Below are 26,983 nucleotides of genomic sequence, written 5' to 3'. Positions count from 1 at the left end.
CCCTTAGCCTGGCATTCAAGATACCCTGAGATATGGCTTCAGCCCTCATACTTCATAGTTAACTAAATGCTTTATTACTCTCTTAAGTGATTCCTTCCCCTCGGACCAGATTGGGCCATCTGAAGTCCTAATGTGTTAGTTACATTTTGCTATATAACAAATTACCCCGATATTTAGTAGCTTAAAACAAAACAAAACAAAAAAAAAACCCCACATTTGTTATCTCAGTTTCTGTGGATTAGGAATCTGGAAGGAGCTTTGCTGCATGGTTCTGTTCTTGATTTGGCAGGAGAGAGAAGCTGACAGTGTAAAAGGAAGCTGAAACAGAGTCCCAGACATAAATGGGGTTGCACCTCTAGAGAAAGGAGCAAAGATACTACTGAATTCTTAGACATTCTTGGTTGAGTTGAAGCATCCTACTTAGTAAAACACTCCCTCGCTCCCCTGGCAATGCTGGGTGAAGGCACAGGGATCAGTGAATGAGCTATGGAGAAACAAGGGCTTCCCACTTACATTGAGATATTTGGATTTTAGTAGTTACTGCTAGCTTAATACTGTTCTGGATTTTACTTACTCTTCTATAAAGGGTTAACTATATCATTTAGTTTGTGGATGTAGAATTATAAGAACTACTACCTGAATAGGATAGTGACAGAACTCAGGGAGAAACGGATATCCCATGAGAATCATGGACTCTGAAACTGATAAACAGCTTTTACATTGGTTCCCAAAGCCCCTCTCTTGGATGAGTGACTGTTATCTTATGGGGGAAAACAGAATATGTTTGCACTTGTTCAGAGGACAGTTTGAATAAGTTGGTTAGGGCTCATATTTGAGCTCATATTTCTAGGAAGAACACTGGTTCCTGGCAGCTAGTGAAGGTTGAAATGTACTAGATATGTATTTCTGCCATTGTTAAAGATCTGATCAGATCCAGGAACCATAGGCACATCACTGGGACTTCATGTTGACAGGCTCCACTAATCAACTACCCATTAATTCAACTTTGAACCCACCTAATATACCAGTAAGCCTGAATTCTTCCATCTGAGCCATGAAGATAATATGATACTTGTCAAGAAAACCTACAGGTAGAGTTAGAAGAAAACTACAAAGGGGAGAGGCAGAGAGATGATGTCCCCTCACACAAAGGGGCCTATGGGATTATGGGCTCTCTGTCCTTGATCTTGGATATCTGTCTCTTTATCTTTAATTGTCCTGGGAGAAGCTTGTTACCATGGGACTAGAAGTGAAGGTACATTTTCTAAGGAGGAGTTGGCTTTCAAATAATGACCTGAAACTGTTGCACAGTGTTCTGTGACAAACCTCCTGTGGCCCTGCTCTAATTAGAACTCTGGAAATGAAGTTAGTTAGGTGTGGATTAGGATGATGCAGTTGCAAGGTTGGAAGGACTCTGAAAGGGCATCTTGTATAACCCATGTCTGAATTCCTTTTAAAAAGCAGCCTCTGTCACAGAGATTAAATCCACACTTGTACAAGATGCTTAGCGCCAGGGCAGTTTTACTGTACAGAAGTCCTGCCATATATTGAACTGAACTCTTTCTTCCTGTAGCTTCTTCTGTTGGGTTTTTGGGGTTGTAACAAGACAGTTGAGTCTCTTGTAAAACAGTTCTTTAAATTTTTTATATGGCTTGATTCCTAAACACAAGTCACCTAGTACATTTCTGCTTTCTTGATGAAACAGTGAAAAGATCTGACACTTTTTAACTTTCAAACCTAACCCTGCAAAGTAAGATGTGAGTCTATATAACTTCTATCACTCTGCTTCTATTCTTGCCCCTGTGTTATTTTTAACCCTGAAACTGGAGTTTATTTTTTAAATTATTTAATTCATTGAATTTATTTTTAATTAGTTTAATTTAAAAACAAATGTTGATGGGTAATTGACATATCACATATAAGGGGGTCGAGAAGTACAAGTTTCCAAGGGAGTGTATGGCTCGGTGGTAGAGCACATGCTTAACAGGCAAAACGTCCTCGGTTCAATTCCTAGAACCTGCATTAACAATGAAAAAAGGTACAAATTTCCAGTTATTAGAGTTAACTTTAATCAGTTGAAGTCAGATAATTTCATTCCTCTAAAAATCTGTCCAAGGCTTCGCATTTCACACAGAATGCAAAGTCCTCATGATGGCCCAGAAATCCTATATGATCTGTCCCCTGTTACCCCACTGACCTTTTCTCTTATTGTGTCCCCTTTGCCAGCCCCCTGCTCCATCCACACTGACCACCTTGCTGTCTCTGGAACACGCCTCCCCATGAGGGTCCTTACTCTACCTGTCTCTCTCCCAGAACCTTCTTCTCCCTGATATCTCCCTGGTTTACCCTCCTACCCCCCATCTCACCCTTTCAATTACGCCCACCCTTTCCGCCCTGTTCCATGTTGCAAACTGCACCACTGCCCTGCTTCCTGTACTTCAGTTCCCTTTGCCCCTACTCGCCTTAGATTTATCCCTTTAAAATTTTTATTTTTATTTTTAATTTTTTAATTGAAATTGTCAGCCGTGGGAGGCTGGAGAGGGATCCGAGGAGGTGAGCTGCCCAACTGGAAGAAGGCGCGAGGAGCCCACATGGAGCAAAACAGCACTTTATTGCAGTACAAGCAGGTGGCGCGCGCGCTCAGGTGTACGCACTTGTCCTTTTATTATGCTAGTGGTGCATGCGTATTGTTTATAATGCTGACTCATGGCACTAGCGCATGCGTATACTTCTTACCTTGCATGTGCAGGTTATTGTGAACTTTGACCTGGGTCCCACGGCCTACTCACTTAAGACTGCCGACAGAAATATAGTCAGTTGACAATGGGGTAATTTCTGGTGTACAGCATAGTGATTCATTTATACATGTATAGATTCCTTTTCATATTCTTTTTCATTATAGGCTATTACAAGGTATTGAATGTACAAGGACCTTGTTGTTTAGACTTACCCTTTTTAACTCTTTATTATTTAATTTGCTTATTATGTCTATTGTTTGTTGTCTCCCATCCCCCCACCCTCGAATGTGAGCTCAATAAGGGAAGGGACCTTCACCTGTTTGGTTCACTAATCTAGCCCGAATACCTAGATTTGTGCCTGGCCAGCACATCATCAGTAAACTTTGAATTTTATTTCATTCTTCTCAGCTCTTTCTTAATGGATCTGGAACTTTTCATTTTGTAGGGTTTTTTTTAGGAGTTAATCCTTGCTTCCTTCTTGAAAATCGTTAAGTGCATCTTCAGGGGCATTTTGACTTTTCTTCATGTTTCCCAGGAGTAATTATTACCTGGGTGTGGGGGTGTTAGATGTTCATATCTATAAATTATTTATGGTAGAAAACATTATGTTCTGAAGTCCTGATTGTAGCATGGACTTTGAAAATGCCAGACCCCACAAGGGTTGGAATCCTAGTCTTATTATTTACTAACTCTGACACTAAGCAAGTGACTTATTTTATTTGAGCTTGAGTTTCTTCATTTATACTAAGAGGAATTAAAATCTGCCTCATAGGGTTTTTGTAAAGTTTAAATGAAATCATATACATAAATCTCCCAACATGGTTCCTAGACCAGTATTTTTAAATTGAATGTGTTTGCAAAATCACCTGAGAGTCTTCTTAAATTGCAGATTCTGACACAGCAGATCTGAGGTGAGGCCCAAAATTGTTTCTAAAAAGCTTCCAGGTGATACTGATGCTACTAGTCCATGGACCACACTCAATTGTTTACTGTTGAGATCCAAGTGCATTTAAAGTGGCTCACACTACTTTACATATTTGGTCTTCAGTTCCTTTTGTTTTATTTTACTTTTTTAATAGAGTTACTGGACTTCATGCATGCTAAGCATGTGCTCTACCATTGAGCTATTACCCCCTTACCCTATTCCCTTTAAATGAAGTTTGTTCTACTCTTTCCAATTTGATGATCATTTTTGCTGATGGAAAGCTGGAAGTAACAGAGGAGAGGTTTTCCTTTCTCATTTGAAATCTGTTCTTAGGACTTAGCTTTTCTTTTTCGTGTCATTTTTCTCATTCCTTTGTCATTTGCAGACTTGATTTTTTGGTCCTTATGTTCATGAGTCCATTCTTTTCCTGGCAATTATCAATGCCTACATGCTTCTTTTTCAGTTTTAAGTGTATGGACTTTTAAGATCTGAATTAGGGAATCCCCTTTGCACAGTCAAGTAACATATCTCCTATAAACCCCAATATCAGAGAGTAACATTTTAAGACAAATTGCTAATGGGCATAGAATTCTGATTTAAAGGGTTTATTAATCACAAAGTTTATCCCTTTTCTCATACACAGACCCCCCCCATTCATTCATTCATATTCTCTCTCTCTCTGAGAAACTTGTTCTGGTGAGAAGAAAAGTGGGAGGGGATGTAGTCTGTGTAGAACATCCCAGAAACTTCTCTTCCCTTGGGTAGTTTATATAATGCCAGAGATACTGCTTAAATGCCCTTTGCCCGTGGAGCTGCTCTGAGCTGCATTAGCATATCTATTAGTTTGTAGTTTTGAAGATCTGGAATTTTTATTCACTGTTATAATCAATTCAATTCAATTTCACAGACACTTACAGAATTCCTACCTGTGCCAGTCACGGTGTAGCTAACGTTACAAAGATGTGCACGAACCTCCCTCGGGGGTGGGGCAGGACAGACACTTAAAAGAAACAAGTACATTGAAGTATATATAATATGTGCATATGGTACAGAGACAGCAGGCGGGGTGTAGGCTTAAGTGGGGAGAGGGGATGCTCAGGGAAGTCTTCACAAGGGAGGCTTCATTTTTTTATTTGTAAAGAATAAGGGTGAGGCCTTATTTCCATTAGATGGCATTGTAGCCAAGGAGACTAGAAAAACTAGAATTCTGGCTTCACTTGTAATTGGATCATTCCCTCTTCCGTGAGGTTCCTAAGGAAACTATGCTCAAGAGAACAAAAAAGAAGACTATCAAAAGATCATCTTTTTGTTCATTGGATAAATGTTGCTCCCCCAAAGCTGGCTTCCATAAGTAGTGCAGGAACACCTGTCTCTTATTTCCCCCTGGAATCTCAGGCCTCCAGGCCCTCTAAATGACGGGAGCTCTTGATTGGGCAGGGACTACTGTGGGAGGAGGAGAACGCCTCCACTAGGCCCAACAGCTGCGTCGTAGGAGGGTGTGATGGGGAAAACAAAGCAGCCTGCGCCATTTCCTGCAGGAGAGTTCTGGAGGGAGGTGGGAGAGAGGAAGGAGCCTGGAATCAGATCATCTTGCTTCGCCCCTTTGACGGAGGAAGTCGAAGAGAAGTGACCTCTCACCCTGCAGTAGATCGTTTGCCAAGTTGCTCATAATAGTCCCTTCCTTTTGGACATGACTTGGCTGCTCCCTGCAGCACGGAGTGGACTGGATTTCGCCCGCTCTTCTGTCTGGGCCGGCCTGACTTGCTCTGACCAACCCAGGGCGGCCGGCGCGCGTTGTATGCGCTCTGGAGCTGAGGCGGCAGGAGGCTTTGTAGTTTCTTCCGCTCCCTTGGAGCCCTGAGATGGTCGTGTGAAGAAGTCAGGCCAGCCTCCTTGTGGATGATAGGACATGCCGAGGAGAGAGAAGCCAAGCTTGCAAACAACAGGAGCCGCCAGACAGGTGAGTGAAGCCGTAATGGACCATCCCGTCCCTCTGAGGAGCAAGGGCCGCAGAAGCAATGCCCAAATGAGTCCAGACCGAATCACTGAGCCGGAGCATCGGGAGTGGCATTTAGGCCACCCTGATTTGAGGCAGTTTGTTTTACAGCACTAGATAACTGATAGAAACATCTGACAATAGTGGGCTAATTATTGGGCTGGAATCTGACTAATCAGATTTGAAACGCCTTTTCTGGAAGGCCTCTAGGACAAGGCCTGGGCTAAGGGGCTGAGGAAGGAGATAAACCCTCCTCTGCATGGTTACCGGGAGGCTTCACATCCAAGCAACTTTCTAAAAGAGTACCTTTCAATACATAGCTCTTTTGAAATTCTTTGGTAGGTTGGTTTCTTTGATTGTAAGCAATAGCTCAGAACCTTTAACAGCCCCCTCCTCGCCTCACACTTGGCAGTATTAAAGACCAAAGAACTCTGCAAAGTGTTGCTTGAGGGGGTCTTCTTTGCCTGTTCTCTGTTTAAGCCCCCGTTTTCTGTTGCTTTTGACAGCTTTCAGGAACTTGATGTTTCAGCTGTTCTCTGATTTCCACCCTCCCACTTTCAGCAATATAATCACCCTTTGCCATTAGCCTCTCACTCCCCACCTGGGGCTTAGGCTTGCGCGCCCTTAATCCCACAGCGGGTCCTGTCCCCCCTCAACTCTGGGTTCCAGGACGAACCACAGTCTGCTTCCACCTCTCCTTACCAGGTAAGGGGATCTGACCAGACCGTTCTCGACACTCACAACCGAGACTCACCATTATCTTGTCTCAGGCGTCTCTTCCGTTCCTATTAAAATGATACCGTCGTTTTAGACTGTGGAGACAGCATGCAATCTTGGTTATGTCCTCTTTGATGTAGAAAGAAAGTTTTAAACTACTAAATAAAGCTCTTAAAATATTGTTTATTTTGAGGTAGAGTATGTTGAAACCTGGGGCAAGTCTCATTCCTGTTTCAGGGTCTGAAGTTTTCTTAGTTTTCAGTTCTTTCCATGGTTTTTGCACTTCAGTCATCTCTCTGTTCACATGTCACCTCCAGGAAGAATCCTTCCTTAATCACCTACCTTCCCAGCCAGTCTCTAGTCTTTTTTTTTTTTTTTCCCAGTCTCTAGTCTCTTAAGCAGATGAATTTTTTTCCTAGATCTTCTCACTTCCTGACTACATATATATGTATCCATACATACGAATATATGTGTATGTATGTATATATATATTTATTTTTTATTGGCTTATAACATTATATAAGTTTCATGTGCACAATATTATATTTTGACTTCTGTGTACACTACAGCATGTTCACTACCAAAAGTTTAGTTTTTCTATCCATTACTGTACAATCAAACCCCTTTACCTGTGATAACCAGTCCTCTGTTCTCTGTATCTGTGTGTTGTTATTTGGTTTGATTTGTTCATTTATTTGGGGCATTTTGTTTGTTTTTTTATATTCCACACATGAGTGAAATCGTATGGTATTTATCTTTCTCCATCTGATTTATTTCGCTTAGCATAATACCCTCAAGGTCCATCCATGTTGTCACAAATGGCAAGATTTCATCATTTTTATGGCTGGGTAGTATTCCATTGTATTAAAATACACCACATCTTCTTTATCCATTCATCTGTCTATGGACACTTAAGATTGTTTCCATATCTCAGCTATTGTAAATAGTGCTGGGATGAACATTGGGGTGCATGTATCTTTTCAAGTTAATGTTTTCATGTTCTTTGGATCAGTACCCGGAAGTAGAATAGCTGGATCATATGGCAGTTCTGTTCTTAATTTTTTGAGGAACCTCCATACTGTTTCCTGTAGTGGCTGCACCCATTTACATTCCCACCAAAAGTGTATTAGGGTTCCCTTTTCTCCACACCCTCTCCAACACTTACTTCTTACTTTTTTGATAATAGCCATTCTGATAGGTATGAGGTAATATCTCATTATGGTTTTGACTTGCATTTCCCTAATACTTAGTAATATTGAACATCTCTTCATGTGCCTGTTGGTCATCTGTATGTCTTCTTTGGAAAAATGTCTATTTAGCTCCTCTACTTAGTTTTAAAATTGGGTTTGGTTTATTAAGTTTTATTAGTTCTTTATGTATTTTAGATACTAACCCCTTATTGCAATATGATATGCATATATTTTCCCATTTGGTAGGTTGTCTTTTCATTTTGATGATAGTTTCCTTTGCTGTGGTAGAATCTTACTAGTTTGATGTGCCCGTTAATTTTCTTTTGTTTCCCTTGTCTGAGGAGACATATCCAGAAAGATACTACTAAGCCCAATGTCAAATAGCAAACCGCCAATGTTTTCTTCTAGAAGTTTTATGGCTTCAGGTCTTACATAGGATTTCTTCTCCTTCCCCATTGCCTCCTTCTTTGCCTCTGCCTCCTCCTCCTTTTGGTCCTTGATTCTTTCTCCTCTTCTACATGTATCGTTTCTAGATTTCTTTCTTCATGCTCTTCCATATAGTCTGCTCTATTTCCAGCGCTTTTAATGCATTCTTCATCTTACTTATGGAGCTCTTCAGCTTCAGAATTCTTGTTTGATTCTTTTTTAGAGTTTCAATCTCTTTGACAAAGTATTCCTTCTGTTCATTCATTTTCTTCCTCTTGTTGAATGCCTTTCTGAGTTTTCTTAAAGTGCCTTGAGTTTCTTCGTGACAACTACTTTGAATTCTTTTCTCATGACAACGATTTTGAATTCTCTACCAGTTAGATTGCAGTATTCCATGACTTTAAGTCTGGTTTCTGGAGAATTGTCTTTTTCTTTTAGTGATACCGTGTTACCATGGTTCTTCATGGTACTTGATGAGTTTTTTCTCTGCTGGTACATTTGAGGTAGTGAACACCTTTCTTAGGTAAAGCTGTTTTTTTTTTTTTTTCTTTTTTTAAACTTGATTTTATTGATTCAACAGGTTAGTAATTAGAGGCTTTTTTCTTTGTTTGTTTTCAAGTAGGTGGCACCCTGGCACAAGTTTTGGTTTGTCTTGCCTGAGTTGATTCTGGTTATATTTGAGAGTCATCACTTCCTGCCCTCCACCACCCGTGTCAGTGGTGTTACCTGGTGCCCTCCTTGACACTGCTTGTGCCTCTGGGGTCCTTGGTGCCTTGCTGCTCCAAATGTTGCTGGTGTTGCCCCCTGGGGCACTGGGATGGTGGACTCCTCTGTGTCTGGGGTCTCGTGGGCTGTAGGCTCTGCTGCAGTGAGGGTAGGTAGGAGGGAGGGAGAGGGCCGGATCACGGGTATCTCTGCCATGATCAGGATTGTTGGGTTTGCAGGCACCGCTGCTGAGTGGAGGCAGTGGGTAGAGTCTCAGGCAGCCCTGTAGATGGATAGGGAGGGTCACAGGCCTTGCTGCTGCTGCTGTCTGCCTGTGGCTGTGAGTGCTGGGAGGCTGGTGTCCTGTACGCTCCTTTCCCTGTTGCTACTAGGTTCTCTGGGGCTATGAGCTCAGCTGCCATGGCTGGGGATCCAGGGTGGTGGCACCTCCTCCACTGTGCCCCCAGTCCTGCCTGCTCGTCGTACTGTAGTCCACCTGCCTTTAGGTGTACAGATGTGTGGAATTCTCTGGCGTCCTGGTGTTCTGGGAGAGGCACCTTTGTTGAATTATAGATGTTTTACTGGTTATAGATTGAAGGGGAGAGAAGAAGGGAATATGCCAAATCACCATGATGCTGACATCACTCTCCTATTATATTTTTATTTGTCTACCACAAGGGTAGGATCTTTGCCTTGTTCTCTGCTGTATCTAAAACCTAAAAAAGTGCTCAGATCATAATAGATGCTTAGTAAACATTTGCTATATACATAGATGAATACAGAATCCCCTATGTTTGTGTCTATTATTTTGATAAAAATTCCTACTGTGACTTCATTCATGTCATAGATAATGCTGTTCAGCAGCATATAGTGAAGGAAAGAGCTCTGTGGCATACCACTAGAGATAACTTCCCCACTGAATGGGAACAAATAATCAATACTTATAAGTTTTAATTATTTAAGTATTGGTTTTGCCCTCATAAGAGAATCCTCTAGGCCATAGTTGAGTACTTTATCCACAAGAGCATTGTCGTAGGGTGACCAACTTGTCTTGGTTTGCCTGGAACTTTCTTGATTTTAAAACAGGAATTCCTATGTCTTTTCAGACCCCCTCAGTCCTGAGCAAACCAAGACAATTGGTATCACCCTAACATGGGATAATGTTCTGAATGCTCCGTACATGATGTCTGTGTCAATCCTCTGAGTTATTAGTTTGGTTTCCTACCAGAAACCTAATGAGATTTGCTTGCTATGCTTTGTTAATGAAGTCATGTTGCTAATTCATGATCTAAATGTTCATAATTCATCTTTAGTGATTGCTTCTAGTACCTTTTCATGGATTAATCTCAAACTAGCTAGCCTGTACCTCCCAGTAGAGATGACACTCATTTTTGAATACTGGGATATTTGAATTCAAGTTCTCTGGCATATCCCTTTTTTCCTCCCAGAATTTTCAAGTATAAAAGACAGCGGTGCCAAGGTTTTATGCCTGCTTTGTCCTTAAGATGTCTAAAGGCAGTGTATGCCGGGAGGTGTTTGTTGTCCTAGAAGCCCAAGGTACTAGGAAGATCTGAGGGCTCATCTTTTGGGATTTGTGGGTCTGTGCCTTAGCAGGATGCCTGTTGATGATAAGACCAGGGAAGTACACATTCTATTACTTAGCCTCTTAATTTGAATCTTTAATCAATTGGCTGTGAATTAGCCTGCCTAAAGAACCTTCTGGAACTTTTGTTTAACTCATAATACATTATATATTTTTCATTTACAGGTTGATTTATGCTGGCCCAAATCTATATATTATAAAATCTAAGAAAGTAGGTTGTGTGCTTTGTTTTAATATGGATATAGAACTTAGAACTGTAAATGTTTCCTAAATGTTGATATTTCTAGACTCCATCATGTCCAAATGACCTCATACTTTCTGCACTGCCCCTTAAATATTGGTGTTCCCTAAATCTCTGTCTCTTGTGCATCTATCATCTCATAGGATAGCTGCTTTTTCACCCTTGGATTCAACTACTTCCCATAAGGAATATCTCCCACATCCAAGTCATACCTCTAGTCCCTTTTTTCCCCTCTGAGCTTCTTAATTACGTAGCCAACTGTCTTCACTAAGAATTGCATCCAATAACTCTCCACCCTACCTGTGCCCTGCCTTGTTCCTCCTGTGTTTCTTATCTAATATTATGTTAGGATTATAATCAAGATGCCTGGCCCTAGTTCCAGGTCATAAAATTGTGGGTACCAGGGAAGTATCCTAAAGTAAGTCCTGTGTCAGAACTTGGAAGGCCAGGTGGAGATCAGGGGCAACCAGAAACCTAAGCAAGCAAAAGCATTTGGATATCAAGTGCAAAGAAGTAGGAAAGGATTTCAGAGGAATGAAGAAAAAAATTTGGCGTACGCCAGGAAGATGGATGTCTAGGCAAGTCAAAGGATGGTTGAGGAAGGCTCTTATCAAGACTTAGTTCTGTCTCTAGCCTTCATCTCTTGTGTAGTGTACTTGGTATTGAGGTCTGGTTACTCAGTAGACAAACTGTCACTATGCTGGGAAAAACGGGGCATGGACCAATCTGACTTCTGTACTATATATCATTCCCCATTTTACCAATCACATATGAACTAACTCATGCTACAGAAACACACGTAATGGAATAGTTGGTCATTGACCTATTATCTCATTAATCTTTATCCAGCCCCGTGAGGCTTAGTCCATTTGGGCTGCTCTAACTGAATACCATAGTCTGGGTGACTTATATACAACAGAAATTTATTTCTCACAGTTCTGGAGGCCCAAGATAAAAGTGCCAGTAGATTGGAGTCTGGTGAGGACCCACTTCCTGCTTCACAGACGGCCTTCTTTTCACCATGTCCTCACATGGCAGAAGGGGTGAGGGCCTTCTCTGGGGCCTTTTTCATAAGGGCACTGATCCTTATAATCACCTCCCAAAGGCCCCACCTACAAATACCTTCACAATGGGGATTAGGTTTCAACATAAGAATTTGAGGTGGATATATTCATCCCATAGCAAGGTATCATCCCTATTTTTCTGATGAGAAAACTGAACACTAAAGAAGTTACATAGCTTGTCCAAAACCATGTAATTAATGGATTTATTAAGGTAGGATTATGTGGGAAGAATTAACTCTGAAATCAAAACAGTTAAACACAACAAAGTTCTATTGTGCTTATTGTGTTTATTTATTCTCACTCATGTTACATATCTGATGTGGGTTAGTCGGGGGCTCTACTTAATATAGCTATTAAGAGACTCAAGATGACGTAGGCTCTGCACCTTGTACCTACATCATCTGAAACAGGTTTCCAAGAAAGTAAAGGTGGAAGTAATAGACAAGGCACACTTAACTGCTTCTCACTGGTCAGAACTAGTCATGTGACATCAACCTAATTGGAAGGGAGGCTAGAAATAAGGGATTGCAAATAGAGTATTTGGTGAACACTGCCTTTATCAAACTAGTAAGTGTTGGGCCTGAGATGTAAACTCAGGTCTGTGTAGTCTCAAATCCTCTATCAAATTCATACCTAACCCTGTGCCACAAGTTTCCTGAAGGGCAGGGTCTCTGGAATCAAGGGAGAGCCTAGGGTTCTGAGTTTCACTCATCAGGGCTGCTTGTTGAGGTCGACTACCAAGAAAGTCTAACGGGACCAAGTTGAATAGATCAAATGGGAGCAGTCATGCCTAGAACAAGCACAGAACTACGGAGTAGGAGGCAAGCCACGGGAGGGAAGAAGTGGGAAGGTTTTGAGGCAGAGAAAATGTAATCAATAGAGATGTCAAAGTATAAAGGCCAGAGTAAACAGGATTTGCAGCCATCAAGCAGCAATCAATATAGAGCAAGCAAAAATGGATCAAGGAGTGGGTAGATGAAAGGCAGTTTAAGAACCAACCAGGGACATAGCCCACTTACGCTGACAGCAGGCCATAGAATCCTCTCAGTGTGCCAATTGTCAAAACCCATGCTAGGCAGGAAATGTCCTTAAAATATCAAGATATTTTTTAAAAATCCATCACTGACTCAATTCTTTGGCCAGCTGAACCAGGCCCGTATCTTTGCTGCCAATCTTGTTTCTGCCAGAAACTATTCACAGATCAGGTATACTGTACTTTTTCACACCTCCATGCCCTTTACCTTTGGGATCCCTTACCTAGAATGCTTTTTCTTTTCTTTTTTTTTTTTTTTTGGCCCCTTCTCCTCTGGCTAAAATCTTCCCACTATTGTTGAAGCAATAGGGAGCAGAGAAAGTGGTCAGAACATACGCAAGATGCCTTTTGTTCCCATGGCAACCCAAGCCTATTTCTATCACTGCATTTAACATGTGGTCTTTTAACTGTTAGCTTTCTTGTGGGTAAGAGCTTTGTATCCCATTATTTAGCACAGAGCTTGGCGCATAGAAGGTGCTCTGTAAATACTTACTGAATCAGAACTGCAGATAAATGTGTTTAGGTGCTATTTCATGGAGTTCCAGATCAGGTCTATGCATTAATTTAAGAGTGAATGTAAATACTAAAATCAACCTATGGAAGATCAACATTTATTTATTTGATACTATTTATCTGGCATAAAGCAAGACTATGTAAGTATCAGAGTTTTAATTAATTTTCTCCAGGAAATAAAGGCATTTAGCTAAGTATTTGTTATTTCTTTCAATTATTTTTCACGTATCAGCCTACTCTTAGAGTTGATATGTTTTTTAAATTTGAAAGACAGTATGATACAATAGTGAAAAAAGGTTTATCCATCAAGGTCCAGTCAAAAGGACCACCAGTTTTTTGAACTGATGCAGTTTAATATAAAGAATTGTTAATCAAGTATTAGAGAACCAAAAAGGCAAAGTGAGGATGTAGAGGTATACTAGTGGTAGTAACAGCAGGTAAATGTGTATACTCTTAGGACGGTGGGATCAAAGGAAGGAGACAGGGATTATTAAAATATAGACCTTAGAGGAGTTTCAGGAACTGGGTGCAGACCTATGAAGGTGGGGTGTGGGCCATCTGATGGTGGCATCTGTGAGAGGGTGCAATGAGGCTGGTTCTGAGCACGTGCGGAAACTACAGACTAGAACTAAAAGCTGTTGCTGGGGTTCAGAACCATCGTTCGGATGACTCAAAAGAACAAGAAACAAGCCTAGTCCTTTGTCATCTTCCAGTCTTATGGTCTTCCTCTACCACCTCCTAGTGGTAAAGTCTAATAGGAAGCAGCTGGCTGAGTGCAAATGGGATTCCCAGAGTCTCAGTCCCAGCATACCAGAGCAGTCTAGAGGAGAGTTGCTACTCAGAGATAACATCTTTATCACTGGTGTACAAAATAAAAAGAAAGCCCACCAACCACCATAAAACATCTGTTTTAATTTTTGCAGCTTAACTTCCATATATGAATTCATCTTTACATAGTTTCAGTGTTATTCTCTACTTGATATTAAATCAGAATTATTTTTCACGTTTCTACATTATATTTGTAATCTTTATGTTAATGGTTGTATAATAGTATATTGTTTTCCAGTACTGTAATTTATGAAATTGTTCCCCTAAATTTGGGCATTCATATAGTTTCTAATTTATGGCTGCTACAGATAAAACTTTAACATCTTTGTGTACATACTTTTTTCCTTCTATTTAATATTCCTAAGAGTGGAATTATTCTTTTAAAACATCTGAGCATCTTTATGTGTTGCTTTATTGCTCTTCAAAAGCTATTTATGCTACTATCAGCAATAAATGAGTATACCTGTTTAACCAGTAAATACTGATTTTTAAGCATCCCAGTGAAATTGTGGGGAAAACAAAGACATATATTTTGGAGGCAGGGGCAAAATAAATTGTGGGACAGAGGGCATTTAAAACTTACCTTTTTTAATCTGTGCTTTTGCTCTTTTAACAAGAAATAGAGCCACAATGTAAAGCAGACAGATTTCTTAGCTTGGTCTTCCTTAGGCTAAATTTTTCCTTTGAATTAAAATTATGTAAGACAGTCTGAAAATGTGGTCCCTGGCCCAGCAGCATTGGCATCTTTTGAGAACTTGTTAGAAAAGTAAATTCTTGGTCTCCTCCACAGTTAGATCTACGCTAGATCTACTGAGTCAGAAAATCTGATGGTGGAGCCCAGCAATGTGTTTTACTAAGCCTTCCAGGTGATTATGAGCCATGTGAAAACTGAAGAACCACTAACCTAAGATGAATTCTGTGGAGAGAGGTTGTTACTTTAACTCTATTGTACACTTTAAACATACTTAAAGAACTTTTTCCCTTTATATTGAGGAATAATTTTCAAAAAGTAAATTTTTTAACATACAGAAATTTTAACATGAATTTTTATCTTTCTTTCTTTCTTTTTTTTTTTTTTTTGCTGCAGCTTGAACTTTATGTGTCCACAAGATATTTTAAAAAGTGAAAATAAGGAGGTCACAATACCAACGCAGCTTTTACCCCATATCTGTGAGTACACTCATTTTTAATTCTTATCGTTATTTGCAATGGTTTCCTGTGACACTGAGGCAAAGAAATTAAAGTGTTCTTAGAAGACAAATGTAAAATGATTTGGCTACTAATGGCTAAAATGCAAAATAGGATGAATTTTGACAGGGTCCAACGAAGAAACTTAGAAGTTCAGAGGAGGAACAGATTACTTCTGATGTAGATGATCAATGGAAGTGTCATTTCATAGAGGTGGTGACATATAATCTATGGGTGGAATGAAGGATATAATTTTAAACAGGCAGAAAAGAGTGGACCATTTCAGACAAAGGGAACCAATAGATTAAGTGCAACAAGGGACATGGATGACTGGAGCATAGTGTGCATTAAAAGGGTAATGGACGATAAGACTGCAATGGAAGTTTGGGGTTAAAAAATTTTTAAAGTAATTACATCTTGATTTGCATGGAACTTTAACCTTTCCAAGCTTTCCGCATTCATTCTGTTAGGACTTCTGATCACTAGTAACAAAAATCTGACTCAAACCAGGTCAACAAAAAGGAGAATTTTTCTGATCATATAACCTAAGCATGGGCAGTTGAGGGGTCAGGCTGGGCTTCAGGGATGATGAAATCATGGGCTTTCTCCATTTCCTGTCTGCTTTTGTACTGGCTTCCTCCATACAGCCAGAAGCCTGGCTGCCCCAAGCTCCTTGGCTCAAATGGTGATGGTGGTGAGGAGGAGGAGGAGGAAATAACAATTACAGCTGACTTTTAATAAATACTTGCTGTGTTCTAGTACTCTGCTGTATGCTTTCCATGTAGTGACATAGATTACCTCTGATTCACTGTGTATACTTTAAATGTAAGACTGAGACTTAACAGGGGTTAAGTAAATTAACCAAGGTCACGCAGTTAGAAAGTGGCAAGACCAGGACTCAAACTCACAAAGTCCAAACTGGTGTCCGTGTTCTAGATCCGTGGGTGATAACATCAGGAGTGGCTAAGGGCCCTTCTTAAAGAGTTGGGAACATCTATTTGAAACACACCATTAAGAGTACAGAAAGGAGCATTTGTTTTTTGTTTGTTTGTTTGTTCGTTTTCAGAAGACATAGGATACTGTTTGGAGCAGAGAATAATTCAGGTGTTAAAAGATAAACTGAGGCATATGAAAGTTTTCAAGAGTTTATTTGAGTAAAAATTGGTAAGGGTCAGGCAGCATCCAATCCTAGCAGCTAGAAAGGCACTCTGTGGAGTTAGTTGTACAAAATGAAAGACTTTTATAGGCAGAAGGGGGCAGGAACAAGAAAACTAGACCAGGTGAAAAAGCAGGTTGGTTATGGCAAAGTTACTTTCCTTTAGGGGCTGGTAGGGGCCTATCAGGCAGATGGCCTAAGTAGTGCTGATTAGGTGATTCCTGATTGACTGGTTGAAGGTTCTGTTTTGGGGAGAACTGAAGCCATAATGAACTCTTGGTTTGGTGATGTGGGACTTAGTGTGACCAAGCAAAAGGGCTCGTGTGCCAGTGGTGCAGCCAGCCAAACCCTGACAGTCCAGGGTTCTTAAAGGGGAGGAACAAAGAAGGTGAGATTAAGCATCGCATCTCGTGGCATTTCTTAGTCGTACTTTCAGGAGTGAGGATGTCTATGGTTTTTGGTGGTCTGTGGTTCAAGGAGGTGTCTGAGCTCCTTTGGTCCTGGAGGAACAGGCTGAGTTTAGAAATGATGTTATCGACAATAGCAGTTTTGTCATCTGACAGTTAACACAGGATTGAAATCAGAGGCGCAAGGAAGGAAATGAAATTTTGGATAGAGAGGTTAATCACAAACTTGGCAGGGGAACTCAGTTTTAAGGAGACTCCATTTCACAAGCGTAAGTGACTATTTTTGACCTGTTGTCTTGTTTTTTGTTTTTTCAACACAGGACACTAAATCCTAACTTGGACAATGACTCCTCACTGTGAGGCGTATTTACCAGCCATACTATACAGTTTTAGAAGTTTTAAGAAATTTTCCCCAGATAAACTAGTAATTCAGTAGCAGAGTTGGAACTAGAATTAGGTCTTTAGACTCAGAGATGAGTGGTCTTTTCATGATAAAATTCTGTACCTTCTGATCCATCCTGTTCTCTTACTCTTGGAATTGTCCTTCTGGGTTCATTCCTGCTGTGATGGTCTGAGCTTCTCTGTCTTGGCTGTGTAGACCCTATGTCAGCTCTTTTCCTCTTCAATCTGATCAGCTCACCCTCACTCTCCAGCAAACTAAGGGGCAGCATCTTCCGGTCTCCTCTTGGGCTTGGTGAACACCTCCATCGTACAAGGATCTTCTTTACTTCTGCCTGTTTATCGGCATGTATGTCTCCCCACCAGAATAGTAGTATGGTAAGGGCAGAACTGAGCTGGCCCTACTTGTATACACAGGCAAGACCAATGCAAATCACAAAATCAGATTGTAATACATACTGAAATGGTTAAATAGTTTGGGACTCTATTTAGTCATTTCACAAATATCTATTGACCAACTCTCTTGAAAGGTACTGTGAGAGGGTAATTGAAAATACCTCAAAGGATCCACTGTCTTAAGAGAAGAGGTAAGTCATGGGTCATAAATAACTAAGGTAGAAATTTAGATTTAGAGTACAAATGACCCTCTCTAGACTGAGAAAACCTCCTCTGTGTTCAATGTTAGCAAATGACTATAGCAAGTGCAACTCAGGCCTGCCCTTCTCATACAGATTTCTGTTAAAGTGAATCAGACAGAATGGAAACTTGATTGAGTTTGCAATGCCACTGCTTAAATGGGCCTCCTGTCCGCAGGTTTTTGTTTTCTGTTGCTGATGTTAGCTGGTTACCTTTGTAAGGAGACATCTGTGCTAACCTAACAAGTCTACTTTAGGAAAATACTGTGTATCTTGATGGGTTAATAGCACCTTATTGGGTTGTGGTAAGAATTAAATGAACTATGTCTTGACACATTTTGTATGGTAAGTATCCAAAATGTTTTTCTTGGCTCCAGAGGTGTTAAAGTAAGCTTTGAGAACTCCACATCCAAAAAAAAAAAAAAAAGTATCAGTAAAAACATATATTTGGCAAATTGAATTGTTATTCTTTGTTAAAGTGTTAAAGAACATCTTTGATAGACTTCAAGCATGCACAGAATGGTCCAGGCCCCACTGAATTTTATGTCTCCAGCCCAGACACATTTGAAACTACACTCCCTTGCATCAGTGATGTGAAATTTGAAAGTAACAATTCAAGCAGTCTATCACAATACACCTTGTAGGACAACCAGAGGACTCAATCCAGAATATTGCCTTATTTGGAGTACATTCTCCTGAAGGGGAGCAGAATTTGCCACCCCAAAATATACCTATTTGGCATAAGGATGATTTTAAGCTGATTATTTTTAAGAAACAGCAGACAGAGGAGAAGCCCTGGAAAACCAAGTAGAAGCTACCCTTTTGTAAGAGACATTTAAGTTTATAAAGGAAATCTCCACTTGTAAGGGTGTCTCCCTCCTGTACCAGGAGGACAAGCATGACTAAGTCTCTAGAAACTTAACAGTGGAGATGTGGATGTAAATCTGCTTTACAATCTTACCCTTGTTTGCTCTACTTTGCCTGGTAACCTCCCATAACTGGTTTTCCCAACCCCAACGTCTTCTTTTGTCTTAGCTGGAGATGATATTGAAGGTGGTGGCTTGGGCCACTTCAAGGAGTTACTCAGTTTTCTTGGGTCTCTCCCATGTGTACAGGAGGTATCCATGTTATTAAACTTCTGTTTGTAATAAGACGGATTAGTAAGAGGAAAACAGTGGGGTTTCAGCTGAGAACCTAGAAGGATAAAGGGAAAATTATTTTTCCTCCCCTACAGCCCCTCTTTCCTAAATATTTAACTCTTTCAATTCTCGGAGACCTGCTGAATACATCCCTGAGGGACCTGGCTCTCTTGCGAGGCAAGCAAATAAATTCATCTTTGTGTCTTCCATTTAACACCTGTCTTCTAGCTTCTAACTCTGGAAGAAGTATGGGTCTGTCTTAGCTTAAAATAAATTAACATATTGGGGAAATCCATCATAGAATATAAAACACTCCCAACCTAATAAAGTGCTCAAAAGGATGATATTAAATCTTTATGGACTATAAAATCACAGTATTTGCTCTTAAAATGATAGAACAGCCTTCAAATATTTTAGAAATGAGAAGAGAGGTGCCATTTGTAAGCGAGAAAATTACCCCAAGAATTTCTTTTTATTTTTTGAGTTATAGTCTTCTGTATGTTGTTAAGGTTTTGCTGGCTTGCTTGCTTGTCTTCACTTTACGTCATCAGTTTTTTTACACACACTGGAACACCCTTAACGAAAGTTTAGCTAAATGATACTGTGGACTTCTGTTTCTTCTTTTCTTATATCTAATCTTTTCTGGGTAACATGTTGAGAAGAACATTGAGGGGTTTTGAAATAAGAAAGAAGTCATAAAGTATGTGACTGGCAGGATAAGGGTAGCAATACATATGGATGAAAGGAGAGATGTTCTCTCCATTCATTTTGGTCTCTCTTATTCTGATTAGGTGGAAAGGGTTTTTGTTGAAGAACTGATTGTAGGCCTAGAAGGCTTCCTTCAGAGCTGCATAATTGGCAGTCTTCTCTCCAAAGGCCAAAAGACATTAAAGATGTGATTGTAGGAAAGTAATAGAAATTTCATCCTTCCTGCCTGCCTGCCATCTGTCAAATTAATCACTCTCAATGTCTTTCTCCTTTTTCCCCCTCAACTTTTCCTTCTCTCCCTTTCTGCTCTGTCTGCCTGTCCCTCTCTCCTCTGCATCATCCTGTGCCACCCTTGAGCCTATGTCTCCCTTCCCAGCGGTCTCTCTTTAAAATTGCTTTCGGTAATACTGACTCAGAGCACGACTTTCAACATACGGCTAGTGCTCTGTAAGTCCAGAGAGAATTGGATTAGCTGTTTTTTCAATTTGTCAAGAGGCAAATGTGACCAAACGCTTAGCTGTTAGAGTATGAAAAACAGAGTGCAATCGCACATTTGCTTTTAGTAAAGGCTATGACTGCACTGTGCCAGGTCTTGACGACTCTTTCCCCTGCAAATATTGGCAGATATTTCATCATGGGGGTGACGTACACAGATGTGAGACATGTGTAACTAACGGAGATGGGCTCCATGCTGTACTGTTGTCTTTAAAAACTGCAGAGGAAATTCCCCTTTTGTGCTGGCTTCTCTTAAGGAAGTTTTGTGAACCTCAGCACTTTTGCTGCCAAAAGGTTAAAGGTTCCTTGGAAGACTGAGGGAAAAGATTCTCAAACCTCTGCCTTGCTTTCTGTCCTTTGAGGTGTTAAATGATTTGCTGATGAAGTAAAGAAAGAACCCGCAAAACTCTGCATAGCAGAATAATGGCAAATAGTGCCTGGCTTTTGTGATTACAACCAAAGCCATTCAGGTGTACCACAAGCTTACAGAGAGTTGATAGTTGCAAAAATCTACTGATTGTTACCAAGACCCTTAGAGAATGGCCCAGAATTTTACAGGTGATCAAAAGTGACATTCGAAGAACAAGGAACTTTTCCAGACAGAAAATAATCACCAGAGATGTTAAAATTATGTTAAAAAAAATTAATGCGTTTATTTGGAAAGAAATGGAAGAGTAATTGAACGTAACATATGTGCTAATGACAACCACAAAATGACTCTCCCACCCCTTAAGTTTATTTAGTTACTACTAAAATTGATGTAATGCAAGTAATATAAGAGAAAGGCAGATTTGCAATTCTGAAATGAAATTTCATCTGTTAATAAACACTTCTGAGATAAACAACAAGGTCCTACTACTGTGTAGCATAGGAAACTATATTCAATATCTTGTAATAACCTATAATGAAAAAGAATATGAAAAGGAATATATATGTGTGTAACTGAATCACTGCTGTACATCAGAAACTAACACAACATTGTAAACTGACTATACTTCAATAAAAAAGATTCAATCATACACTAAAAAACCAAAAACCAGAAAACCCCCAAAAACCAAGGTACTTCGTGATTATGAGCACATTATAATGAAAAGAAAAAAAAAAAAAAAACCTGCAGAGTTTTGAGTTCAAAACTCCTTGGGCCAGTAATTAGTAATATGCTCTTGGGAAATGTAACTTCTTTAAACCTCCATTTTCTTCTCTTTGAAATGGAAGCAAAAAGCTGCCATGATATTTAGTGGGTGCTGAATAAAAGTTCTGTTGTAGTCCTTTACTTTTCCTGAGCATTTGATGACGGTATGTTGGAAGAATTAGCAGCCTTATTTGTGTGTTGTGCACAGCAAACCCTACAGGCGTCTCACTTTTGAGAAAACATCTGCTGTTCTTAGTTTGTCTGGAATGTTCTGATTAGGTTCTGAATGGGACGCAAGAGGAAAGACTGGATGCCTTCTCAGGGCTTCATGGGACTAGAGTGACATGGTCACTGGAAGCAACTTAAACATCTGTTTCTTCCTAACGCCTGTGCAGAGCAACGCCCTGCCTCTCCTTCCCACTCAGCGTTCTTGCTTTGGCCCCGTCTAATGCTGTATCTTTGCTTTAACTGAGCTCCCCCCTGGTTGATGTGTTTGGTGTGTTTGTTGCTGTGCACTTCCGGGAGTTCATTGATGTGACGCTGTGGATTACAGTAAGCTTTAGTGATATATAAAGTGCACATGTAATAGGAACTTTCGCTTTAATAACTGTTGCTCGCCAGTATTTCTGCACAGTAATATCCCCAAGCAACTGAATTTCAGAAGAGCTCAAGGAGTTACTTAGTCATATTAAAGAGTATCTGAGTTCTGGATTTTATCTGTGACATCATGACAATTCTGAAAGATGAACTCATTTAGCTCCCCTGGGTTGTAGGTTCTGCACACATAAGATGGAAGTATTTGCCCTCTCGTAGATTTGAATAATAATGAGGATTAACCAAATATACTACAAATGAAAATCACCATTTGTAAGGTAAAACTAGGGCTTTAATCTCCAATTTGAGGCTTTATTAATCAGTTTATATATCTTCACGTGGGCACCAGAAGATCACAAAACTGTGACCTACACTATTATGTATTTTGGAACTCGAAAACTTGTACTATATCTTTATGACTTTTTACAACTTACTAATTTTGCCAAAAGTTAAACTTGAATGGCAGAAAAAGGCTTTGGCCATATGCAGGTTGTTGAGGTTAACACTCTTTGAGAGTGGAGCCCCGTGCTTAATGAAATCATTTCATTAAGTAAGGAGGGAAACTCTCACCAGGCAGTTGGGCAACTGCAGGTTTGATTTCGGATCTGTTTATATTTCCGGCAATTCTCATTAGAACGTCCGTCCATGTTCCCCTTCTTTCTAAGGGGCAAAGGTTACATTAAAGATGTGAAACCTTACTGAGTTCTGTGCTGTTCAAGGCTCTGAACATCCTTATTTACGTGTGTCATGTTGTGTAATTATTTCAATGACCATCAAAGTCTGTCCCTATAAAGCAAGCTACACAGGAAGCCAAATCACCATCGCAGGGTTCTTTGGTGAGCGTGGAATCAGAACAAAAAGTTTATTGTGTAAGAGGAATGTTTAATGTTTGTGACAACTTCTTGTTAAATATATGCCTGCACATGCAGATCAGAGAGGTTCTGTGCATGGGTGTGGTTCACACGCTTCGGGGTTGTTATTGGAGAGGTCCGTTTGCCTCGCGGGCTTTCTCATTTCTGTGTCTGTGGCTGACCGCCCCTATTCTGATAGACCTTGGCCTTGGAGAGATGTGTTCTTTAAGATGACTGTGAGTTTTTACTGTGAAACAGACAACTTGAAAATCTCAGTGATGATGACATCAAACATTCATTTTCAAGCTCTTAGGTCTGTAGGTCAGCCGTGATTCAGCTGATGAGGCTGAACTTGGCTGGGCCAGGATGGACGCCAGGCTTCTGTTCAGGCTCAGGTCCTCTGGGGCCATGGCTGCCTAGAGTATGCTCTTCTAATGACAGGTCATAGGAGCGCAAGAGGACAAGCAAAACATGTGATGTTTAAGACCTCAGCTTGGAACTGTCACTTCCCCCTCACTCTGTCGACTAAGGTCACAGGGTAAGCCCAGCATCAGCGGAGTGGGGATGTATAACTGTTCAAAGGGAGAGGTAAACTACAAAGAGCATGGATGTAAACTCCCTAAGAAAAGTGAGGGAAGAGTGTAGAATTGGGAAAAACGATCTCATCTGCCATGATAACTCTGAAGATATGTACTTTAATCCGTTATGTGTTGATTGCATAGTTTAGTTCTCAGTAGACAAATTCCTTTCAATTCTTTGGGGTGGCAAAGGAGCACAGAGTCTCATTTTTGCCTTCAGTTCTCACCTGCAGGGAGGGGGCAAGATTGAATCTTCTGGCTTTGCCTTGGAGCATTTGCTCTGTAAGCCAAACTGACTCTTATCCCTGCCACCAGATATATTAATGATGTAAAGAATTGTACAGGAGGTCAAAAACCTGGGGGATGCCTTCCTTGCCCTGATGTCAAGGTAGATGACAAATTCTATTAAATCAGAACCTTTTCCCTTCCTGTTAAATCAGCCTCATCTATCTTTGCTAAAGTTAATTTATGAGCCATCCCAAGGCATTCGTGACATTTAGGCATCTGTGTGTCTGCTATATTGGTTGCTCCTGAAAATTAAATTGCTTACCTATTTCACCAAATAAAAGAGATGACAATTTTCATTCTAAGTAAATTATGAAATATTTCATACATACAGGAGAGTGTCTAAAATATATGTACAGATCAAGACTAATTCTGAAGCTGTATTCTAAATTACGAATATAGCACAATTGAGTGATCTTTTCTACTAATGAACTTTTTCCTGTTTGGGACTATTATCAACAATGCTTCTATGAAAGCTTTTGTATATATCTCCTGGGGACATTTGTGTTTCTCCTGGGAGTTTCTCTAGACTTCAAAACTACAAGTGGAATTTCTGAGTCAAAAGATAAGAATCGGTGAATCAGGTATTTGTTTCTGTGTAACAAGCCACCATAAACATAGCGACTTAGGACAACCACCACTTTATTTGCTCATGAATTCAGCAGTTTAGGCTGGGTTCAGCTAGGCAGTTCTTTCACTGGTCTGTTTTGGGCTTAGTCATCTGGCAGCTCGACTGGAGTGAGATGGCTCAAGATTGCTTCATTCATATGTCTGGCAATCAGTGCTAGCTGTCGTCCAGATCTTTCTGCATGTAGGCTCTACTCTTCAAGGGCTACCCTGGTTTCTTCACTTAATGGTGTCATGGCAGCAAGGTGACTAGAAGTGGAAATTTCCAGGCTTCTTTAGGGCTATACTCAGTATTCCCACATCACCACATCTACCTCATCCTACTAGTTAAAACATGCCATGAGGCCATCCTGGAAAAAAGAGTGTGGGGAGATAGACTCTACCCATTGATGGCAAGAGCAGCAAAGGCACATTACCAAAGGGGCAGACTTTGTGGTCACGTTTTGTAGAAGACACGTCTCTAAGTTTACTAGGTAACAACAGACCACTTTCCAATGTGGTTGTACTTTAAGATATATGCATCCCAAGGTGTCTGACACATAGGAAGATTTTAATTAATATTTCTTTCATTTCTTCTCTATCTTCTCTCTTCCAATAAATACTAACAAAGTGCTTCATGGGATATGATGGATAAATAGGACAAGAACCCTGTCCTCATGTATCTTTTAATTAAGAAAAAAATGAGTACCTATGTGACAATTAAGAAACATAAGATCATTAAACAAATACTAAATTACTTGATATAGCCTGTATGTGTTCCCCAAAATGCATGTGTTGAAACCTTACCCCTAAGGTGATGGATGGTGTTAGGAGGTGGGGCCTATGGAAGGCTCTGCCCTTGTGAATGGGATTAATGCCCTTATAAAAGAGGCCCCAGAGAGCTTCCTTGCCCCCTTCCACCATGTGAGGGCACACCAGTCTGAGACCAGGAAGAGAGCCCTTTCTCAATCAGGGTACCAACATGGTCTCCAGAACTTGGAGAAATGTTTCTGTTGCTTAGAAGCTATCCAGTCTGTGGAATTTTGTCATAGCAGCCTAAATGGACTAAGAGATAACTTGTTATATTTACTTTTTGGCACTTGAGGGTTCCAGAAGAAGAGATCACTGAGGGCTGTTACTTGTCAGGGAAGGACCCACTGAATAGTTGAGATTTAATTTGTTATCAAGCAAGAAGTTCTGTATTACTGGCAGGCTGATAACAGCTTATGTAGAAGCCCGAAAACCAGGTAGAGGGATTTTGGCTGGAAGCGGTTAACATTTGGGTGGGAAAACATTTTAGACTTTTGGGAAGAAAAGCCCAAAAGAAGCGTGCAGGCAGTCAGGGTGTGAAAAAATGTGATCTCATGGCCTCTTGTAAAGAGGCTGTCACAGTAGTGGACACATCAGCCTGGCTGGCACCAGGAGCAGTTGCAGCGAAGACTAGACAAGCCTTATGGAAATGGTATTTCATGTCTCTTTCTTACATTACATGGTCGTTGGCATCTGTCCCCACCCCAAGGATGGGGCCTATTCCTTTGGAATCCCCAGTAACTCCTACTGTGCTTTTCACAGACGGATGTGCAGAAAATGTGGGCTGAATTAAAGGAGATTTGGAAAGTCTTGGTGATGACTGGTTACTGGGGAGAAAGGAGAAGTTGTATTCAAAGGTGTCTCTGTGACAAGGAGAATGGTAGGTCTGAGAAGCGGGGTTTCAAGGTTAGTGTTAACGTTAAGTATAAACAGGGACTAGGTGGGGCAGGAAAGCCAAGGGGAGATGGGAGAGGGGGAGCAGGAAAACCCCAAAAGGGCAACCTCTAGGAAACCAAGAGAGGAAGATTCAAGGGAAGATTCAACAGAGGAGAGGAGAAAGTACTCTAGCAGTCGATCAGGATGAGAACGAAGCAAAAAGTCCACTCTCATAAGGTGATTTCAATAAAAAGGTGGGAAGAGAAAGCAGATCACAGTGTAAATGAGGAAATCTGTGGTAAGAAGAAGAAAATATTAGGCACAACCTAAACTGGAGTGTCCTTAAACACTGGGGCCTGTAAAACCCCATGACTGACTGTAATCCTCGCACTAGTGATGAAATGCTCCTATGGAATTCTGCCCTGGCACCTTGTCTGATGCCGATCCTTGAGGGGCAGTTTTCCCCCCGGTGAGCCACAGCATAGAGCCTTCCTCCCTCTTTGGGTGGTTGCAGGGGATGTTTCAAATGTCTTGCTCATTTTGCTGCCATTCTCCTAGCACCGAACGTCTTTGTTGTCAGGCAGTTTCCAACTGGAAGCTGATCCCACAGCAAGGACCCTTGGAAGAGAGTTATTGTAAAGGTTTTGGAGGGTTTTGTAACTAACTGTCCTATCATTTCTAAGTAACATTGTAAATATTGGCTTCTGTCAACCTTTAACTGCACACTCCTACATCATGTGTCAGAGTTAAGTATTATTTTCCCCATAGCCTTTCAGGACACGACACAAAAATCTTGCCCTGGTTCTGTTCATTGGTGAAAAACTCTCACATCAAAACAGGAACTAGTGAATCACACGGGGGAAAATACGCATGGCAGGGAACGCTTGGAGCCTAATGCTTTTTGCTCTCCTTGACTCTGAACTAATCCAGAGTCCCTTGAATTAGATGCAGGTGAAGGACCTGGAAACCTCAAGTGGGATTTTCTACAGGGGTCCTTTGACCCGACCTCGAGAGAAATTTCTTCGGATGCTTCTGGATAGAAATCCTCTGTGCCCATACTTCAGTTCTCCCTGTGTGCTGAGAGATGGATTTGGGGCCTCTAATAGGAAGAAGGATGGAGCATTTCATATATTATGAATGAGTGT

General features: G+C 40.7%; 1 protein-coding gene across 2 annotated transcripts in view; it reads left to right on the top strand.

Moving 5' to 3' along the window:
• Positions 1-5,206: 5,206 nt before the first annotated feature.
• Positions 5,207-26,983, top strand: part of LOC141574282 (putative ATP-dependent RNA helicase DDX60) — a 103,690-nt gene continuing 81,913 nt past the window's right edge. For both annotated transcript variants that reach the window (XM_074349052.1, XM_074349050.1), the window contains exons 1-2: positions 5,207-5,623; positions 15,067-15,149. The gene's annotated coding sequence lies outside the window, so the exon portion shown is untranslated. The remainder of the gene's footprint in view (positions 5,624-15,066; positions 15,150-26,983) is intronic.

This window comes from Camelus bactrianus, chromosome 20 (assembly GCF_048773025.1).
Source record: "Camelus bactrianus isolate YW-2024 breed Bactrian camel chromosome 20, ASM4877302v1, whole genome shotgun sequence".
In the NCBI taxonomy this organism is placed as follows: domain Eukaryota; kingdom Metazoa; phylum Chordata; class Mammalia; order Artiodactyla; family Camelidae; genus Camelus; species Camelus bactrianus.
The sequence above is the reverse complement of the archived record's forward strand: the minus strand, read 5'-3'. Positions and strand labels throughout refer to the sequence as shown.